Source organism: Pantherophis guttatus, chromosome 6 (assembly GCF_059756535.1).
Source record: "Pantherophis guttatus breed Tessera chromosome 6, ASM5975653v1, whole genome shotgun sequence".
Classification (NCBI taxonomy): domain Eukaryota; kingdom Metazoa; phylum Chordata; class Lepidosauria; order Squamata; family Colubridae; genus Pantherophis; species Pantherophis guttatus.
Genome location: NC_142068.1, coordinates 9,795,117 through 9,813,974, shown reverse-complemented (window position 1 = coordinate 9,813,974; position 18,858 = coordinate 9,795,117). Strand labels below are relative to the sequence as shown.

Genomic DNA, 18,858 nt, shown 5'->3' with positions numbered 1-18,858 from the left:
AGGCACAAGAGCCAGCTGGGTGACTTCGGCCAATCACCAAGAGACTGTGAATTCTAGTCCCGCCTTAGGCACAAGAGCCAGCTGGGTGACTTCGGCCAATCACCAAGAGACTGTGAATTCTAGTCCCGCCTTAGGCACAAGAGCCAGCTGGGTGACTTCGGCCAATCACCAAGAGACTGTGAATTCTATTCCCGCCTTAGGCGCAAAAGCCAGCTGGGTGACTTTGGCCAATCACCAGGAGACTGAATTTTAGTCCCGCCTTAGGCACAAAAGCCAGCTGGGTGATTTAGAGCCAATTACTAGGAGACTGTGAGTTCTAGTCCCACCTAAAGCATGAAAATTGGCAGGGGAACTTTGAGTCAAACACTTTCTCTCAGCCCAAGCCACCTCACAGGATTGTTTTTGTGGGGAAAATAGGATGAGGGAGGAAAGAGTCTTATATGTTACTTATCAAAAAAAAAAAATCTAGAATCTAAATAAAGAAAATAAAAGGAAAAGATACTGGTGGTATACGCCCAACCACCAGCATAACCTTTTCAACATCCCTGGTCTGCAATTTGTCTTCCTCTGGCCTGACTCCCAATTTTCTTCATAACTACCTTTGACAGTTAGTTGTGGTGCTTAGAAAATAGCAATAGCACTTAGACTTATATACCGCTTCACAGTGCTTTACAGTCTTCTCTAGGCGGTTTACAGAGTCAGCATATTTGCCCCCAACAATCTGGGTCCTCATTATACCGACCTCGGAAGGATGGAAGGCTGAGCCAATCTTGAGCCAGTGAGGATCGAACTCCCAGCAGTGAGCAGAATTAGCCTGCAATACTGCATTCTAACCACTGTACCACCACGGCTCTATAAACGCAGGAATCAAAATCAAAACTTTTTTTTAAAAAATGTTGCACAGCATCTTCTCCTCTTGGGCCATTTTTTTTCTAGCCTTCCCATAGGTGCTGCTCTTCACCATTTTTTTTTTCTTCCTTGTGGGATCGCAAATTGATTCTGATGTCAACTTGGATAGAACCCCGTTAGGAGAAAAAAAATAAAGGACGACGGGAATCTGGCATGCTGCCAACTGCGCTCGGTGTTGTCAAACATTCTGGCAAGCTGTGTTTCTAATTTAGACTCCAGCCATGTCTTTACTAGGAAAGCAGAAGCAGGCAGGGGAACAAAAACTTTTGCTTCGCGCATAGCAGCAAGGAAAATGGCTTTTTAAGGCATCTGGAGATTATCTGCTGCTGGAAGGGATGTTTAAGAGCTGGGCACAGCCTCTCCAATGTAGCGGAAAGCTAGACTCCTTTGCAAACTGCCAACTCACAGATCTAAGGATACATCATGCAGGCTGTCTTTCTCCCATGAAACCACAACTTTCTCTGTCCCTTTCACCTCCTTTGTACATACAACGTACATACATACATACAACATACAGCGTACAACGTATTGTACATACGTTGTACGCTGACAATCAAGATTTGAAATAGGACAACTCGCCATGGCGAGCTCTCTGCAGCCAACTCTCCACAGCCAACTCAACATGGGACAATTCAATGCTGTATTAATTACATCTGTTACTTTTATTATTGGGGGCCGTGTTTTCATCAAAATTATTGTAACTCTTGTATTTCTGGAGTGACTCTCTTTACTTTATGATTATTGGCCACAGTTCTGTTGAAATTAATTTAACTTTTGTATTTGTTGAATTGTTCTACGGTGAGTTGTCTCGCAGTGAGTTGTCTGTGGCGAGTTGTCCCATTCCATGCTTGAGAGCAAATTCTAGTATGAGGAGAAATTCTAGTATGAGGAGAAATTCTAGTATGAGGAGAAATTCTAGTATGAAGGGAAATTCTAGTATGAGGAGAAATTCTAGTATGAGGAGAAATTCTAGTATGAAGGGAAATTCTAGTATGAGGAGAAATTCTAGTATGTGGAGATAAGTTAAAATGAGGAAAAAAGATTAAAATTTGGCAATGCCTAGCCCATTATACCTGAAGCAGTAAAAGAGGAAGTAAGGGAGAAAATAGTCCTTCACCGCTTCCTATTTATGAAAACGAATAGGAATAAATGGATACAAATAGTCCTCGATTTACAACTATTTGTTTAATGACCATTCAAAGTCACAACAGAACTGAAAAAAGTAACTTGCGATCAGTCCTAACACTTATACAACCATCACAATATCCCTACAGTTGCATGATCAAACTTTGGAAGCTTGGCAACCAGCATGTAATGTATTTTTCGGAGTATAAGATGAATGTCAGCACGTCAAGATGCATTTATCTTAGTGTTGACAATGCACTTCCCCCCCACACCCCAAAAGAGGGTGAAAATTTGGGTGTGTCTTATACACCGAATGTAGCCAAAAACGTGAGGCACAGAGGAGGCAATGATCTATGGCAATCCCTGCAGCCTGGAACAGCTGACTGGGGGTATTCCGGGAGGCTGAACCACCTGCCAATCAGCTGCTCATGCTGAATCAGGCTGCAATAATGTGTGTGCTGAAGCTGACCTGGTTGTTCGCTATTTTCTGCAAGGACTGTCAGAGTTTGCAGAAGCAAGCAAAACACAAGCAGAGGAGAGGAGTTTCAGTTTCAGTTTTAGTTTCAGCAATCAGCACAGCATGCAGCTTTAGATCAATTGACCTAAGCCACGCCCAGGCTCCTTGCTGCCTCCTTCCTTGTTGCTCACACAGCAAATATTGTTTCAGTTTCCAAACAGTCTCAAACACTGACAGGACACTGATAAAAACCGATGGATGCTGGTAGGCAGACACAGATTTTTTTTCCTCTTATTTTCCTCCCCCAAAACTAAGGTGCGTCTTATATTCTGGAGTGTCTTATACTCCGAAAAATACAGTATTTATGATCACTGCAGCATTCCAGGATCATGTGATCACCATTGGCAACCTATCCAGCCACCCATGTGATCAACCTGATTTTTTGACATACATACATATCTATATATCTATACCTATATCTATACCTATACCTATATCTATCTATCTATCTATCTATCTATCTATCTATCTATCTATCTATCTATCTATCTATCTATCTACCTATCTATCTATCTATCTTTATTTATTTATTTAATCTAATTTTTATACCACCCTTCTCCTGAAGGACTCAGGGCAGTGCACAGCCAGAAAATAAAACAAACACATATATAAAATTAAAAGCAATTTAAAAAACATATTAAATAATTTGTCATATATGTCATAAGGCTCAAATTTTCCTAACTTTCCTGAACTGTACAATTTTGCCACATGAGCGGGATTGTAAATTGTATCAGCCTTTCCTATTTCACAAACATTATTTGTGTTATAATCCCCACTTATTCCCCTTAAGCGGGTCAGTTTCCTTATCCCCAAGGCAGATATAGACTAAGGAACGGGGAGGCGGAGAACTTTTGCTGAAGACCTCCAACTGAGTTCACAAGACAGAAGGGATTTGGATCAGAAAGCTGGTGCTGTTTCTCAGCTTGAGTTCTTTGTGGCTTTCAAGCAAACAAGAAAACAATTATCCCACGGGGTGGGGTGGTGGGGAAATAACCATCAGGGGCTGGAAGTATGCGTGCTAACAGCTGGAAACCAGGAGAGAAGGTGCCAGAAACCACATCACTCTGTGGTAGCTGCTGATTCTAGCATGTCCTGTTACAAGACATTAAATGTCAGCATGTAAATCAAAATCCCAACCAAGGAAACTGAGTCCTATCCTTTCGTTTTTTAAAAGCATCTCTCTCTTTCTCCATCTCTCCCTCTCTCCGTCTCTCTCTCTCTCTCTCTCTCTGTCTCTCTCTCTCTGTCTTTCTGTCTCTCTCTCTGTGTCTCTGTCTTTCTCTCTCTCTCTCTGTCTCTCTCTCTCTGTCTTTCTCTGTCTCTCTCTGTCTGTCTGTCTGTCTGTCTTTCTCTCTCTGTCTCTCTCTCTCTGTCTCTCTCTGTCTCTCTGTCTCTGTCTCTGTCTCTCTCTGTCTGTCTCTCTGTCTCTGTCTCTGTCTCTCTCTCTCTCTCTCTGTCTCTCTGTCTTTCTCTCTCTCTCTCTCTCTCTCTCTCTCTGTCTCTCTGTCTTTCTCTCTCTATGTACGAATTCAAGGAAACCAAACTGATTAAGTGTTGGGGAGACTTGCCCAAGAAGACAACAGCCAAACTAGCAAAATAAAACTCAAAAGTTTTCTTACCTTGCCAGGCCCTGTCTTGTCCCCTGTCCATCCATCTCTGCTAATGGCCGGTGTCTGGAGGGGATAGCTGATCGTTTTGCACAGATGTGGGGCTATGGCATTTGAAAAGTTGCATATGGGAGCTATTTAACCCAGAAGGCTACGAGTGATTAAAGAAAGGAAAAGAGGAGAAACCCAAACTTTTCCATGGACAACATTCTTTGCAGAGGAAGAGGGGAGGGCTGAGAGGCTGGAGCAAACCCAAGGAAGAAAAGGCTAGATGGAAAGCAGAAATGATGGTACTCAAGGTGTCTGTGGGCATCTCTTTCTTTGTCCTTCTGAATGCAATGGGATGGATATCCGTTGGGTTTGAGAATCTGCTTTCCTGGGACAAATTTCAGCCGGAGAACCAGGCGATGCAAAGAAGGCCTCACTCTGGGGTCTGGATTTTGGGGGAACAGTTGTTTTGCAAGTCCAGTGTCCTTTCAGGAAGGAGGCTTAGTGGACCTTGGCTGCCTTCCAGAGTTCCATAATAAGTAGCAGGATTATTTTACACCCCGTCTTCTGAATGCTGGCATGTACAGGCTCAGCCAGAGGCATGCTCGGTTCTTATATTCCATCGTTGCTTGTAGCTTAGAGGAGCAGAAAAGAAATATTCCCAAAGTTTGTGAGGAAGAATTTGCAGAAGACAAAAAACTCTTTGCGGAATTTGCAGAAGACAAAAAAAAAATAAAAATGTGGAAGTTAAGGATACTATACTATACTGTAAGGATCCCAGGCCTCTGTCTTTCTTTCACAGGACTTTGCCCCTGGGCCATGTAATGGTTTGAAATGGTGGTGGGAAATTGTGATGCTGGGGTGCTCATTCCATCAATTGCAGCCGTGTTGCTAATGTTGTGGGATCAAAGTTGTAGGATAGGAACATCGGAAGCAGTGGTGGGATTCAAAATTTTCTACTACCGGTTCTGTGGGTGTGGCTTGGTGGGCGTGGCTTGGTGGGCATGGCAGGGGAAGGATACTGTAAAATCTCCAGTCCCTCCCCACTCCAGGGGAAGGTTACTGCAAAATCCCCATTTCCTCCCAATCAGCTGGGACTCGGGAGGCAGAGAATAGATGGGGGCGGGGCCAGTCAGAGGTGGTATTTACTGGTTCTCCAAACTACTCAAAATTTCCGCTACCGGTTCTCCAGAACTGGTCAGAACCTGCTGAATGCCACCTCTGATCGGAAGCAGTATTTCTCTGCCTTGGCAATTTTAAGATATGTGGACTTCAACTCCCAGAATTCCCTATACAGCTATGTCAGTTGGAGTCCACATACTCCAACTGTATCTTAGGCCTGGTTTTCATAAAGTTGCCAATGTTGAAAGAAAAATCCAGTTCCAAGCTGGGAAGAAAATTGAGTCTGCTTAAGAAAGAAAGGTCCATTTATTGATGAACAGAACCAACACACACACACACACACACAGAGACACACACAGAGACACAGACACATACACACAGAGAAAGAGAGAGAGAGAGAGAGAGAGAGAGAGATAGATAGAGAGAGAGAGAGAGAGAGACTGCAGTTCTGGGACAGTTAACAAAATGGAGTTGAGACTGGGTGGGTTTTTTAATATCTTCTTGATTCCTATGAAGTCATGTAGGCGTCATGGCTGGCTCTATAGGCAAAAGAGGAAATGCAAATCCTAGGTGTTTGTCTCAGCTAATCTTGTCAACTTTTGGCTTTCCTAATTGTGTTGCTTATCTGGAGTTTCTGTCTGACCCAGTCTTTCTGAATGGATTACCAAATCTGAATTTCTAAAAGCTGGACTCCTTAGTTTCTGCTTGGGGCAGGGTGACTGGGGCTGGTTTCTGCCTCCCTTAAATTTTTTTCCCATTTCTCCTTTAGGGGAAATATTCTATCTTGTCTTTTTAATATCCCCCAAAATGTTTCATTCTCTAGGAGGGTGGGTGGGTGCTGACTTTCTACACCAAGGCTGAGAAACAGTGATCTCGGAAGCGATGGCTTTATATTTGAGGGAGTTGTGAAATTACTTTGGTTAGAGGTCAGATATCAATAACTAGCTTCGGCAGATCTTGAAGAAAGCTCAGCAGGATTGAACTGGTCCATACAGGTAGTCCTCAACCTAGTATTCATTTAGTGACTGTTCAAAGTTGCAATGGCACTGAAAAAAGTGACTTACGGCTGTTTTTCACACTTACAACTGTTGCAGCATCCCTGTGATCATATGATCAAAATTCAGATGCTTGGCAATTGGTTCATATTTAATGACAGGTGCAGTGTCCCAGAGTTGTGTGATTGACTTTTTCAACCTTCTGACAAGCCAAGTCAACGGAGAAGTCATATTCACTTAACAACCATGTTACTAATCGAACAACTGCAATGGTTCACTTAACAACTGTGGCAAGAAAGGTTGTAAAATGGGGCAAAGTTCACTTAACAAATGTTTCACTTAGCAACAGACATTTTGGGCTCAATTGTCATAAGTCGAGGACTAGCTGTACATACATTAATCAAACACTAACGATTTACATACATTAACTCACCTGGCTGAATTCACCAAACGTATTAAGCCAGTTCTCCCCAGATACAACCCAGTTTAATCTTAGTTAGGGTCAGCATGTTGTGTGGATGTAGTTGGAAGTCAAACTGAAGGGGTTAAGCACATTGAGTTCTTGTAGTTACTAGTAGAGGAGGCTGCTTGAGGCTTGTAATGTCTTTATCCAACATATATTTAAGAGATGCTTAGAGCAATTACCAGCACATGGATTTTTATTGGGTTGCACTAACCATAAAGAGGCCGCAGGGATTCTACCCAAAAGTATGAGATTAATGTAGGAACTGGATATATCCATGTGTTATGGAATGGGATAAAAAGGCCCAGAGAAGGGGGATAAACAAAGCTAATGGGAAACATTTTCTTTGATTCATGTAGAGCGTGTGGAAAAATTTAGAGACCGAGAAGAGAAAATACGGGATGGAAACATTGCAAAAAAGCAAAGGCAGGCCATTGCTTTCTGCTCATGAGGGAAAGTTGAAACTTCTCCTCATAATTTACACCTTGTCTGCAAAGGGCCCAGAGCACCAGGGAAGCTGCAACAAAGATAAATAATAACAATAACGGCAGGTGCCATGAGATAAAATACGATCTGTGCGTAAGATGCAAGAAGATGAGTTAGGGTCCACCTGGAGACCACCTGGCTTCTTTATCCTTGTTGAGAAGAAGCAGACCAAGATGGGAGGTTGGCCCTCAATTCCCCGTCTAGATGGGGAGATATACGCATTTCTGATTAAAAATTGGGAGGGCTGGCATGTCACTTCAGCTTTTGGACCTCCTGGGGCAGGAGAAAAAAGACTGAGAAGCCTAGAAGGGAAGATGAATGGCGCCGACCTTCTCAGTCCTGCCCTGAGAATGCGCAGATGGCGCATCTCCTATCTCTGCTGTGAGGCCGAGCATTGGATCAAATAATTCAGAGTGTGAACTGACATGGGAAACCTTGTGGAAGGAGATTCTTCACCACCAGCGACTGTAGATGTGGAAATCTGGACTGAGCAGCTCCACGTTTAAAACTTCCAACCTGCCAGTTCAGCTCGATGTCATTCTCTTTGGTTACGTAATCATTCTTCTTCCGTTCCATCTTTATTCCCTCCTTTGTCCCAGAAATGTAATATATCTGGCACATTCCCCCTTCTTGCTTTTAAAAAAAAAAAACATCTTAGAAAGGCGGGGTGGGAAAAGCCAGTTTTAGAATCCCTAGCTGCAGGGTTGGAAAAGGTGTGCGTGTGTCAAAAAAAAGTCAAGATGGTGAAAATTTGGTGCATTGGTTAAGGCACTGGCTTGGAATCCAGGAGACTGTGAGTTCTAGTCCCGCCTTAGGCATGAAAGCCAGCTGGTTGACTTTGGGCCAATCACCAGGAGATTGTGAGTTCTAGTCCCGCCTTAGGCATGAAAGCCAGTTGGTTGACTTTGGGCCAATCACCAGGAGATTGTGAGTTCTAGTCCCGCCTTAGGCATGAAAGCCAGCTGGTTGACTTTGGGCCAATCACCAGGAGATTGTGAGTTCTAGTCCCGCCTTAGGCATGAAAGCCAGCTGGTTGATTTTGGGCCAATCACCAGGAGATTGTGAGTTCTAGTCCCGCCTTAAGCATGAAAGCCAGCTGGTTGACTTTGGGCTAATCACCAGGAGATTGTGAGTTCTAGTCCCACCTTAAGCATGAAAGCCAGCTGGTTGACTTTGGGCCAATCACCAGGAGATTGTGAGTTCTAGTCCCGCCTTAGGCATGAAAGCCAGTTGGTTGACTTTGGGCCAATCACCAGGAGATTGTGAGTTCTAGTCCCGCCTTAGGCATGAAAGCCAGCTGGTTGACTTTGGGCCAATCACCAGGAGATTGTGAGTTCTAGTCCCACCTTAAGCATGAAAGCCAGTTGGTTGACTTTGGGCCAATCACCAGGAGATTGTGAGTTCTAGTCCCGCCTTAGGCATGAAAGCCAGTTGGTTGACTTTGGGCCAATCACCAGGAGATTGTGAGTTCTAGTCCCGCCTTAGGCATGAAAGCCAGCTGGTTGATTTTCGGCCAATCACCAGGAGATTGTGAGTTCTAGTCCCGCCTTAGGCATGAAAGCCAGCTGGTTGACTTTGGGCCAATCACCAGGAGATTGTGAGTTCTAGTCCCGCCTTAAGCATGAAAGCCAGCTGGTTGACTTTGGGCCAATCACCAGGAGATTGTGAGTTCTAGTCCCGCCTTAGGCATGAAAGCCAGCTGGTTGACTTTGGGCCAATCACCAGGAGATTGTGAGTTCTAGTCCCGCCTTAGGCATGAAAGCCAGTTGGTTGACTTTGGGCCAATCACCAAGAGATTGTGAGTTCTAGTCCCACCTTAAGCATGAAAGCCGGCTGGCTGCCTCTGGGCCAGTTTCTTTCTCTCAGCCTAACCCACCTCACAAGATTGTTGTTGTTGTGTGGAAAATAGGAGGAGGAAAGAATATTACCTATGTTTGCTGCCTTGTGTTACTTAGAATGTGATAACGGCAGGATAAAAATCTCATAAATAAGATACATAAATAAAAATGCACATTAAAAAAGGCGGTCCGGTTTTGATTGCACAATTATGACCAACATGATATTTTTTATTATTATTATTATTATTATTATTATTATTATTATTATTATTATTATTATCTCTTTTATTCATTAAACATGAAACTCAGTCAACTGAACATTTTAAAATGTGTCACAAATACGATTGACTGGTGCTAATGGTTGATACGGGTTGCTGCCAGCATCCTAGGTATCAACCAAGTGCCTTCTTAAGATGTACGATGTTCCGAGTAGCGCAGTTTTTTGCAGTTCCGCTGGTGTTATTGCAGGAAGCTGCAATTTCTTGATTTGTTTTATAAAATTCTTGGACATGGTGCCAAGTGCCCCGATGACAATGGGTATCACTGTTACATGTTTCATCCATAGCCGTGATGGCCAGGTCGCAATATTTCGTGATTTTTTCCAGTTCTTTTTCTTCGACTCTGGCGTCTCCTGGTACAGCGATGTCAATAAACTGTACGCTTCGGTCCTCAATAACCGTGATATCTGGTGTGTTATGTTCCAAATGACGATCCGTCTGTATTCAAAAGTCCCACAAAGTCTTCACTGTCTCATTTTCGATAACTTTTTACATTTTGTGCTCCCATGACTTTTCGGATACAGGAATGTTGTATTTTTTACATGGTGACCAGTAGACCAATTTAGCAACTCGATGATGATGATGATGATGATGATGATGAATGCAATTTTCTTTGTTATATATAAAATTTCCATATCCACAATGGCAGTGTACTGTCTGGGTACAATCTCTTTTAAATACAAATAATAAATCTTATACACACAATAGCTATAACTATGACCAACATGATTTTTTGACATCCCTACCCAGACCCCAACTTCCATTCTCCACTATCCTGTCAGAGCTGAAGAAGCTTCTTGGATGAGAAACGAAACGTCTTCAAAAGAAAAAACAAGGAAGTCCAGTTGCCTCCTGAAAAAGCACCTTTGGGACAACCAGGACCTGGATGACTGAGAATCTCTACAGAGGTCCATGGATACTGCACAATGCTACCTGAAGGAAAGGTAAGATCTTAGTAGAAGAAATCTAATAAAAGAAAGTAAAGAAAAGAAATACAGGTCATAAGTAGAAGTATTTGCAAAGCCATGCAGGCAGCCATTCATAATTAAGATCTAATTAATCCACAGCTTTTAACGACCAGCTATTCATCCTGCCCCTTTTCATTCCTGCTTTAGAACTTAGGATCCTTCTAGGGGAATGTACATCAGATTCCTGCTCCATCCAAATCCAGATTCCTTTCCACTACAAGCAAGGTCTTTTCTTGTGGCTGCATCCTCAGGAACGCTTGCCATGGAGAAGCCCACCCATCTTGTTGTGAAAAATAGCAAAAATGCTTTTTTCCAAAGAGTGGCGGTCTTAGTGGTGAAACACTGTGTACCCACAAATTATCCCCCTTAATTTGAGTCAGTTATAGCATGCATCCCATGCATGCTCTTTTACGAGCAAAGTCCGTTAAACTATACATATTATATATATGTGTGTGTGTGTGTGTGTGTGTGTGTGTGTGTACAATTAATATCTCGGGTTTCTTCCCGTGTAATTGTAAACATATCCTTAAAAGGGTAGTAGCGATGTTTCGATGAAATCACATTCGTCATCTTCTGGCTGAAGTTCTCGCTTTGGTGCTTGTGGGCAAACTGATATATATATTTATATATCATATATATATTTATGAAATATATATATATATATATTTCGCGGGTGTGTGTATGTTTTCCCGCGTCATGTTAAATAAGTTAGTTAAAATGTTTAAAATTCTGGTTAAAATCCTAGCTTAAAATCTTCCAAAAATCCTTACAGACATGACGCGGGAAAACACCGGAGATTTTAATTTTTTGCATGTGTGTGTGTGTGTGTGTGTGTGTGTGTGTATAAAATGTATTTGTCAAGAACATATTAGGTAATATATATAAGTATAAGCATGAATTGAATACATAAAATAGATACAAATAGAGGAAACATTAGGACAGGGATGGTAGGCACGCTGGTGCTCTTATGCACACCCCTTACGTCTTATATATCATATATCGTGTGTGTATAGAGCTTGCTAGCTGTTAGAAAAGAAAAAAGCCCAGAACCGAGTAAATGTGATTCTACTGAGCTGGAGCTACAAAAAACCTTGGTTACGTAGGGAAAACCTGGCTAGAAGAAACACACACACACACACACACACACACACACACACACACACACACACACATATATATATATATATATATATATATATATATATATATATATATATATATATATATATATTGTTAAGTGTTTTTCTATCGAGGCACCTGGTCTACCCCAACATGTGGGCGGGAGCATACTGCTTCCCTTTTGACTTTCAGCTCCAATCCAGGAGCCCTCAAGCAGTCGCATTCACAACAAACCATTTTTATACCTGTTTGGGTAGACAAGGTGCCTCGATAGAAAAACACTTAATCTCTCCCCTGGCTCAAGATGATGAAGGCAGGAGAACTTGTGGCTCAGAGGTTAATATAACTGCCTAATATGCAGGCAGCCCAAGTTTGAATCTGGGTAAGGGTATGGCTAGCTGATGATAGCTAAATAGCTTGAAATATATCTATATTAGTCTCCCTTTATTTCTTTATCAGCGAAATATTTGGCTCGACTGTCATGCTTTACGTAGGTCATTCCACTTGGATAATCCATCTCAGTCACACCTGAGTAGCATCTTAGTCCCTGCTGATATCGCAATAGTGATGGGCACAGACCAAAAGCAAAAACAGAAGTGTCACAACCATGTGGGAACCATCGTTCCCTCTCTTGAACGCAGCTGGGAACACAGTTGAGAAGGAAGAAGCAGTACTTACTCGTTTCTGACTGTTCCTCTGAATCAAACCACTCGTTGTAAGGAATGAGTGATGCTTGGACTCTGCTTCAGAACTGCAGCTACTGACTGGAGATGTCACTGCTAGTTTTGAGGCCAACTTCCCCAGGTTTAATGTCTGGAAGATCCCTTTTTTTGAGGAGGAACCTGGACAGAGGAGGACAAGCAATAAGCGTGGCCATCAAGGAGACATCTTGAGGGGGAATGTGCAATGAAACAGGGCAAACCAGTATTTGGAAGGTGGCTGCTCAGGTTGTCAGGGAAGATGATTATTCACTGAAATAATAGAAAATACTTGTAGCTTGGGTTTTAGATTTTAGATATAGATTAACAGAGTTGGAAGGGACCTTGTAGGTCATCTAGTCCAACCCCCCCACCCCCGCCCAAGCAGGAGACCCTACACCATTTCTGACAGATGGCAGTCCAGTCTCTTCTTGAAAGCTTCCAGTGATGAAGTTCCCACAAATTCTGAAGGAAACTTCTGTTCCGTTGGTTGATTGTTCTCACTGTCAGAAAATTTCTCCTTATTTCCAGGTTGAATCTCTCCTTGTTCAGGTTCTATCCATTATTCCTTGTCTGGCCTTCAGGTGCTTTGGAAAATAGCTTGACCCAGTGGTGGGAGTCAGCCAGTTCGCACCACTTCGGGAGAACCGGTTGTTAACTTTCTGAGCAGTTTGGCAAACTGGTTGTTGGAAGAAATCATTAGGGCAGAGAACCTGTTGTTAAATTACTTGAATCCCACCACTGGCTTGGTGGGATCCCACCTTCCTCTCTGTGGCAAATATTGGAACACTGCTATCATATCTCCCCTGGTCCTTCTCTTCACGAGACTAGCCACGCCCAGTTCCTGCAACCGTTCTTCATAAGTTTTAGCCTCCAGTCCCCTAATCATCCTGGTTCAGGGGTGGGTTCTAAATTTTTTTACTACTGGTTCTGTGGGCGTGGCTTATTTTGTGGGTGTGGCTTGGAGGTCATGTGACTAGGTGGGCATGGCTAGGTGGTCAGAGTCATTTCTGGAAGGTCCTCGCACTTACAACCAGTCTCGCACTTACGACCCAACTCATTTGTTTGCTTTTAACACTGATCAGCTGTAGGATGGCCCTTTGAAGCCCTGCGGCAAGAGTTTAATCAGTTTTTTTCCCTCTAGTCATCAGCTGGGACTCAGGAGGCAGCAATAGATTGGGGGTGGGACCAAATAAAAGGTAAGAATAACGTGGGGGTGGGTGGGTGGGGAGGACGGGGGGGAGAACTGGTTTGGTGACGTCATATCGTCTCCGCTACTGGCTTGGCCGAACCGGACCGAACCGGGAGGAGCCCACCACTGTCCTGGTTGCTCTTCTCTGCACTCTTTCTAGAGTCTCAACATCTTTTTTTGAATAGTGTGGTGACCAAAACTGTCTTGTAAGGAGAAGAGGATAAGAAAATCCTGCTGATGATGTTACCTAGTTGGTAACCAAACATTCAGAAATTAAATTGGAGAACAAACCTATAGCTTTATTTCATAAATAAAGCACTGGTGTCGTGCTGAGTACAAATCCTGTTCTTATACTAAATACAGGTAGACCTCAACTTACAACCACTCATTTAGTGACTGTCCAAAGTTACAACAGCCCTGAAAAAAAGTCTTACGACATATTTTTCACCCTTCTGACCGCTGCAAACCTCCCCATGGTCACGTGATCAAAATTCGGACACTTTGTCAGCCTTTGTCGACACACTTGGCAACTGGCTCATTAAAAAACAAACAAACCAAGAAAGTCCAGTTGCCTTTTGGAAAAGCAACTTTGGGAGACTCCTCAAAGAGCCTGGTGGTGCAGCAGACTAATAGCCTGTTATTAATATTCAGCTGCCTGCAATTACTGCAAGTTTGAATCTCGCCAGGCTCAAGGTTGACTCAGCCTTCCATCCTTTCTAAGGTAGGTAAATTGAGGAGCCAGTTTGTGGGGGCAATAAGCTGACTTTGTATAAAATATACAAAAGTATGAAGGCTATTGCTTAACGCATTGTAAGCTGCCCTGAGTCTCAGGAGAAGGGCGGCATATAAATCAATTTTTTTTAAAAAAAATCTTCGTTAGACAGCCTTAAGCAATGAAAAAAGCCTGGCCACAGCATTGTTCGTACAAGGGGGCGGTATTGGAGGGAAGAGACCTATAACAAATTGAGCCCCATTCTTGTATTGGAGCTCCTACTTCCTCAGTTTAGAGACACTCTGGAAATGACAGCATGTCAAATTTTGGTTTTGCAAAGGAATGTTATGGGGGGGGGCACAAATAGCCTCCGAGCGGTGTGGTGTATCAACCACGGGAATTTGTTCTTGAGTCCACGTGGCTGCCTCCACAAAGGACATGGAGGATGGTGATTCCAGCTTTTTGCAAACTGCAGAATGTTCTGGGGTGATTCTGGCCAGGCAGTGGTGTGATAAGAGGGAAATAGAGGAAGGAGGCCCAGGTTGAGGTCAAAAGACAGAACAAATGAGTTGCTGGTACTTTAATAAGGTGTATGACATAGTGGAGAATGGAGGCCTTTAAAAGGTTATGAAGACAACATGATTGTGCCCGTATCACTGTCTTTCAACCTGGTCAACTTTAAGATGTGTGGATTTCAACTCCCAGCACGGCTGGCTGGAGAATTCTGGGAGTCAACAGGTCTTAAAAATGGCTAAGGTTGAAAAACACAGGCTGTATCAACAGAGATTAAAATTGTTCAAGCAATAACCTTCCCCATAACACTCTGTGGTTGCGAATGCAAACTTGGAATCAGCAGGTTAGAAAGAAAATCAATAAATTTCAACTGCCCATAGCCCTTTGTGAGGGAAACGGACAATTAAAAAGTTTGATATATAAATAATTTTGATCTTTGGTGATGGAGAAGACTTTTCATAACCCCCAAATCCTCCAACCAGACGTGGTATTCAGCCAGTTCGGACTGGTTCACCCAAACCCACCCACCCACCCACTTGCCCTGGCTCTATGCCATCCTATTTAGGCACATTTTTGAGGCTGGGCGGATGCGCAAAAGGTGCACCAGCAAAGCACATGCGCAGAAGGCTGGGCGCATGCATGGATGGCACTTGTTCACATTTGCGAATCTGTTAGACGCTGCACCTGTCGATCGAAAGGTCGGCACTTCAGCGGTTCGAATCCCTAGTGCCGCATAACGGGGTGAGCTCCCGTTACTTGTCCCAGCTTCTGCCAACCTAGCAGTTCGAAAGCACGTAAAAAATGCAAGTAGAAAAATAGGGACCACCTTTGGTGGGAAGGTAACAGCGTTCCGTGCGCCTTTGGCGTTTAGTCAAATGACCACAGAGCCACATGACCACAGAGACGTCTTCGGACAGCACTGGCTCTTCGGCTTTGAAAGGGAGATGAGCACCGCAGGGGTGGGTTCTAATTTTTTTTTACTACCGGTTCTGTGGGTGTGGCTTATTTTGTGGGTGTGGCTTGGAGGTCATGTGACTAGGTGGGCGTGGCTAGCTGGTCAGAGTCATTTCTGGAAGGTCCTCGCACATACGACCAAGTCCTCGACTTACGACCCGACTCATTAGTTTGCTTTTAACACTGATCAGCTGTAGGACGGCCCTTTGAAGCCCCACGGCAATAGTTTAAACAGTTTTTTTCCCTCTAGTCATCAGATGGGACTCAGGAGGCAGCAATAGATTGGGGGTGGGACCAAATAAAAGGTAAGAATATCGTGGGGGTGGGGTGGGGGGGTGAGAACCGGTTCGGTGACGTCATATCGTCACCGCTACCAGCTCTGCCGAACCGGACCGAACCGGGAGGAACCCACCACTGGAGCACCGCCTCCTACACTCAGGAATGACTAGCACATATGTGTGAGGGGAACGTTTACCTTTACCTTTAGGGAAAGTAAGTAAATACCACCCCTGCCTCCAACAAGTATAGATTATAGAACAGATGATAGAAAAGACCAATTCAGAATTTTCATTCAAGGTAGGGAGGAACAGGGTCCAATTATCATATTTTGGAGCCATCATATGGCGAGCCAGTTTCAGTTAGTGTTGTCACTAACTTGATGACACTCTATTCACTCTATAGTATGGAGTGTACTTGGAGTATGGAGTATACTCAATACTTGGAGTTGGAAGAGGCCATTCTGTTAGTCAAATCACCTGTTCAAGGCAGGTATCCAATTCATACATTCTAGACCAATGACCATCCATATAAGAAGTTCTGTGTTGGAAGAAGTAGGAAAACACCGTCTCAAATGGACTCTACTGTTTGTACTCAAGCTGGGAACAGAGCTGAGGATATGAGGATCTGCCCCATTTCCAATAGCTACCGAACCATCTTTGCGTGATGGATAGAGGAACTAGAAGATAATATAAGGCCTATAATAATATCCCTCTCAGTCTTTAGCAGAGCTCATTGGAGAATACACAGAGAATGCCATGACCCAGTCAAGGTACATCTCCAGTTGATCAATAAGAGAATGCAACAAGCATTGTCCAATCAATGTTCGGTTCCCTGAACTTCTACACAAGGCAAACAAACAAATTGTTATCCATCTCCCATAAGGTCAGTAGCTGTTGTTTATATCTGTTTAGTCACTTGCCAGAACAAACAGACAATCTGAAATGTTACTACAATGAGAGGCTTCCTAAGGGCAAAGTCGCCGTTCTGTGGTATTTAATATGCTCTGCAAAGAATAAATATATGCCAAATGTGTATGGAGATTGTCAGACATCCAGGTCACGATTGTATCAGGGGTGCTTTTTTCAAAAGGCAACTTTTGATGGTCTTTGTTTTTTCTTTGAAGACGTTTCGTTTCTCATCCAAGAAGCTTCATCGGTTCTGGGTCAGAAGAAGCTTCCCCAGATGAGAAGTGAAACATCTTCAAGGCAAAACAAAGAAAGGCTGTTGCCAGTTGCCTTTTGAAAAAGCACTTTTGACACAAATATATGCCAGCGGGTTTTTTGGGGGGAGGGGGGAATGAAGAATGAGTGGACAAGATATATTCCTTCAGACCAAGCTCAGGAACAGAAAGATGAAGTTCCTAAGGGTGAAGACCCTCTGTCTTTCTGTCTTTCTGTCTTTGTTCTGTCCCCGTCTCACACACGCACACAAACAGACAGCCGGGGGTTAAATAAATTGGTAGACAACAAATTATTTCGATAAGAGGATTGGCAGCAACCCAGTAGCTGCTTGCCAAGACTTTACTCATAAACAAGATACACACAGTTCAAGAATTGTCAAGTCCAGTCCGTAATTAAATCCAAGGCAGATAATGTTGTTTCCAAAGATGCAATGTGACTTGATAGTAGTTAATTTTGTCCGTCACAGAGTCTGAATGGCCACCTCACCCCCTTTTATACCCTGTGGGGTGTGGTCCAGCGACTCAGCTTAATCTCTGGCACGCCTCTTCTTTTGTTGTGCACGCTTATCTCTGCGACGCCGCCGAGACTCATCTCCCTCATTACTGTCCACCTGTGGCTGCGTGGATGTGCTTGGCCCCGGGCCTATCTCTTGACCTTCGGCGGACACCGAAGGCATTGCCAGAGAGGAGGGTCCTGGAGAGGGAGGCCTTGCCAACTCCTCTCCTTCACTCTCAGAGTCCTCTCCTGCCGATGACACAGGCTCAGGTAACGGAGCCACAACAGTCTTTCTGTTTTTCTGTCTTTCTGTCTTTTCGTCTTTCCGTCTTTCTGTCTGTCTGAACTAGGACAGAAATGGCTGCTTGAAATGGGTCACAGTGAAGCAGAGTTTCTGCCAAGAGAACATGGTCTCCTCACAAGGTCTTGTAGAGCAACAGAACTGACAAAGCAGAAGGCAGTTATCCAGGGGTGGGACTCAAAAATTTTAGCCACCGGTTCTCTGCCAGGTTGTTGGTTGGTCATGGCCATGGAGGTGTGGCCTACTCAGCCTCTTGCACCACGGCAGGATGGGGGGTGTTTTTGCCATCCCCAGGCTCCAGAGGCTCTCCTCAAGCCTCCAGGAGGGCGAAAATGGCCTCCCCCAACCTCTGGGGGCCCTCCGGAGGCTGGAAATATTTCCGGATTTCCAGTACTTCCGGTAGGCCTGTTTTTCGCCCTCGCAGGGCCTCCACGCAGGCCCTGCACTTACCTCGCATCTAAAACGGGCTGCGTGGAGTCCTGGGAGGGGCGGAGTGGGCGGGGTGGGGCCAGCCAGTCCTTGCAACTACCGGTTCGGCGAACCAGATGTAAAATTAGCATCCAGTTCGCACGAACCAGTCCAAACCGGATGAATCCCACCCCTGCAGTTATCCTTCAATAAGCCCAGGAATCAATAGACTTATTTCCAAGCCATCCAATGTCAAGAGCCTTGGTAGTACAAGGGTTTAAGGCACCCTGTTATTAACCAGCTTAAGACCAGCTGCCTGCAATTACTGCAGGGTTCGAATCTCCCCAGGCTCAAGGTTGACTCAGCCTTCCATCCTTTCTAAGGTAGGTAAATTGAGGACCCAGTTTGTGGGGGCAATAAGCTGACTTTGTATAAATATACAAAAAAAGGATGAAGGCTATTGCTGAGCACATTGTAAGCCGCCCTGAGTCTCCGGAGAAGGGCGGCATATAAATCAAATTAAAAAAAAAAAAAAAAGAGCGTGGACCAGTCAGGTGAAGGCAACCACAATAGGAACACACTGATCCTTGTGAGTAGGTCAAGGATGGAAGGAAGAGGAGAAATGGTTTGTCAAGCAGTTAGTTCATATCTGGTCTATGGGTGGTAGCCACGATGGTGAGATTGAAACTCTGACTGGTTTTTATGTCTGC

General features: G+C 44.0%; 1 long non-coding RNA gene across 1 annotated transcript in view; it reads right to left on the bottom strand.

Annotated features, from left to right (window-relative positions):
* LOC148113036 (uncharacterized) overlaps positions 1–4,539 on the bottom strand; it is a 38,780-nt gene extending 34,241 nt beyond the window's left edge. Inside the window, exon 1 of the long non-coding RNA XR_015728563.1 lies at positions 4,171–4,539. This is a non-coding gene — a long non-coding RNA (uncharacterized LOC148113036). The remainder of the gene's footprint in view (positions 1–4,170) is intronic.
* Between the last annotated feature and the right edge of the window lie 14,319 nt (positions 4,540–18,858).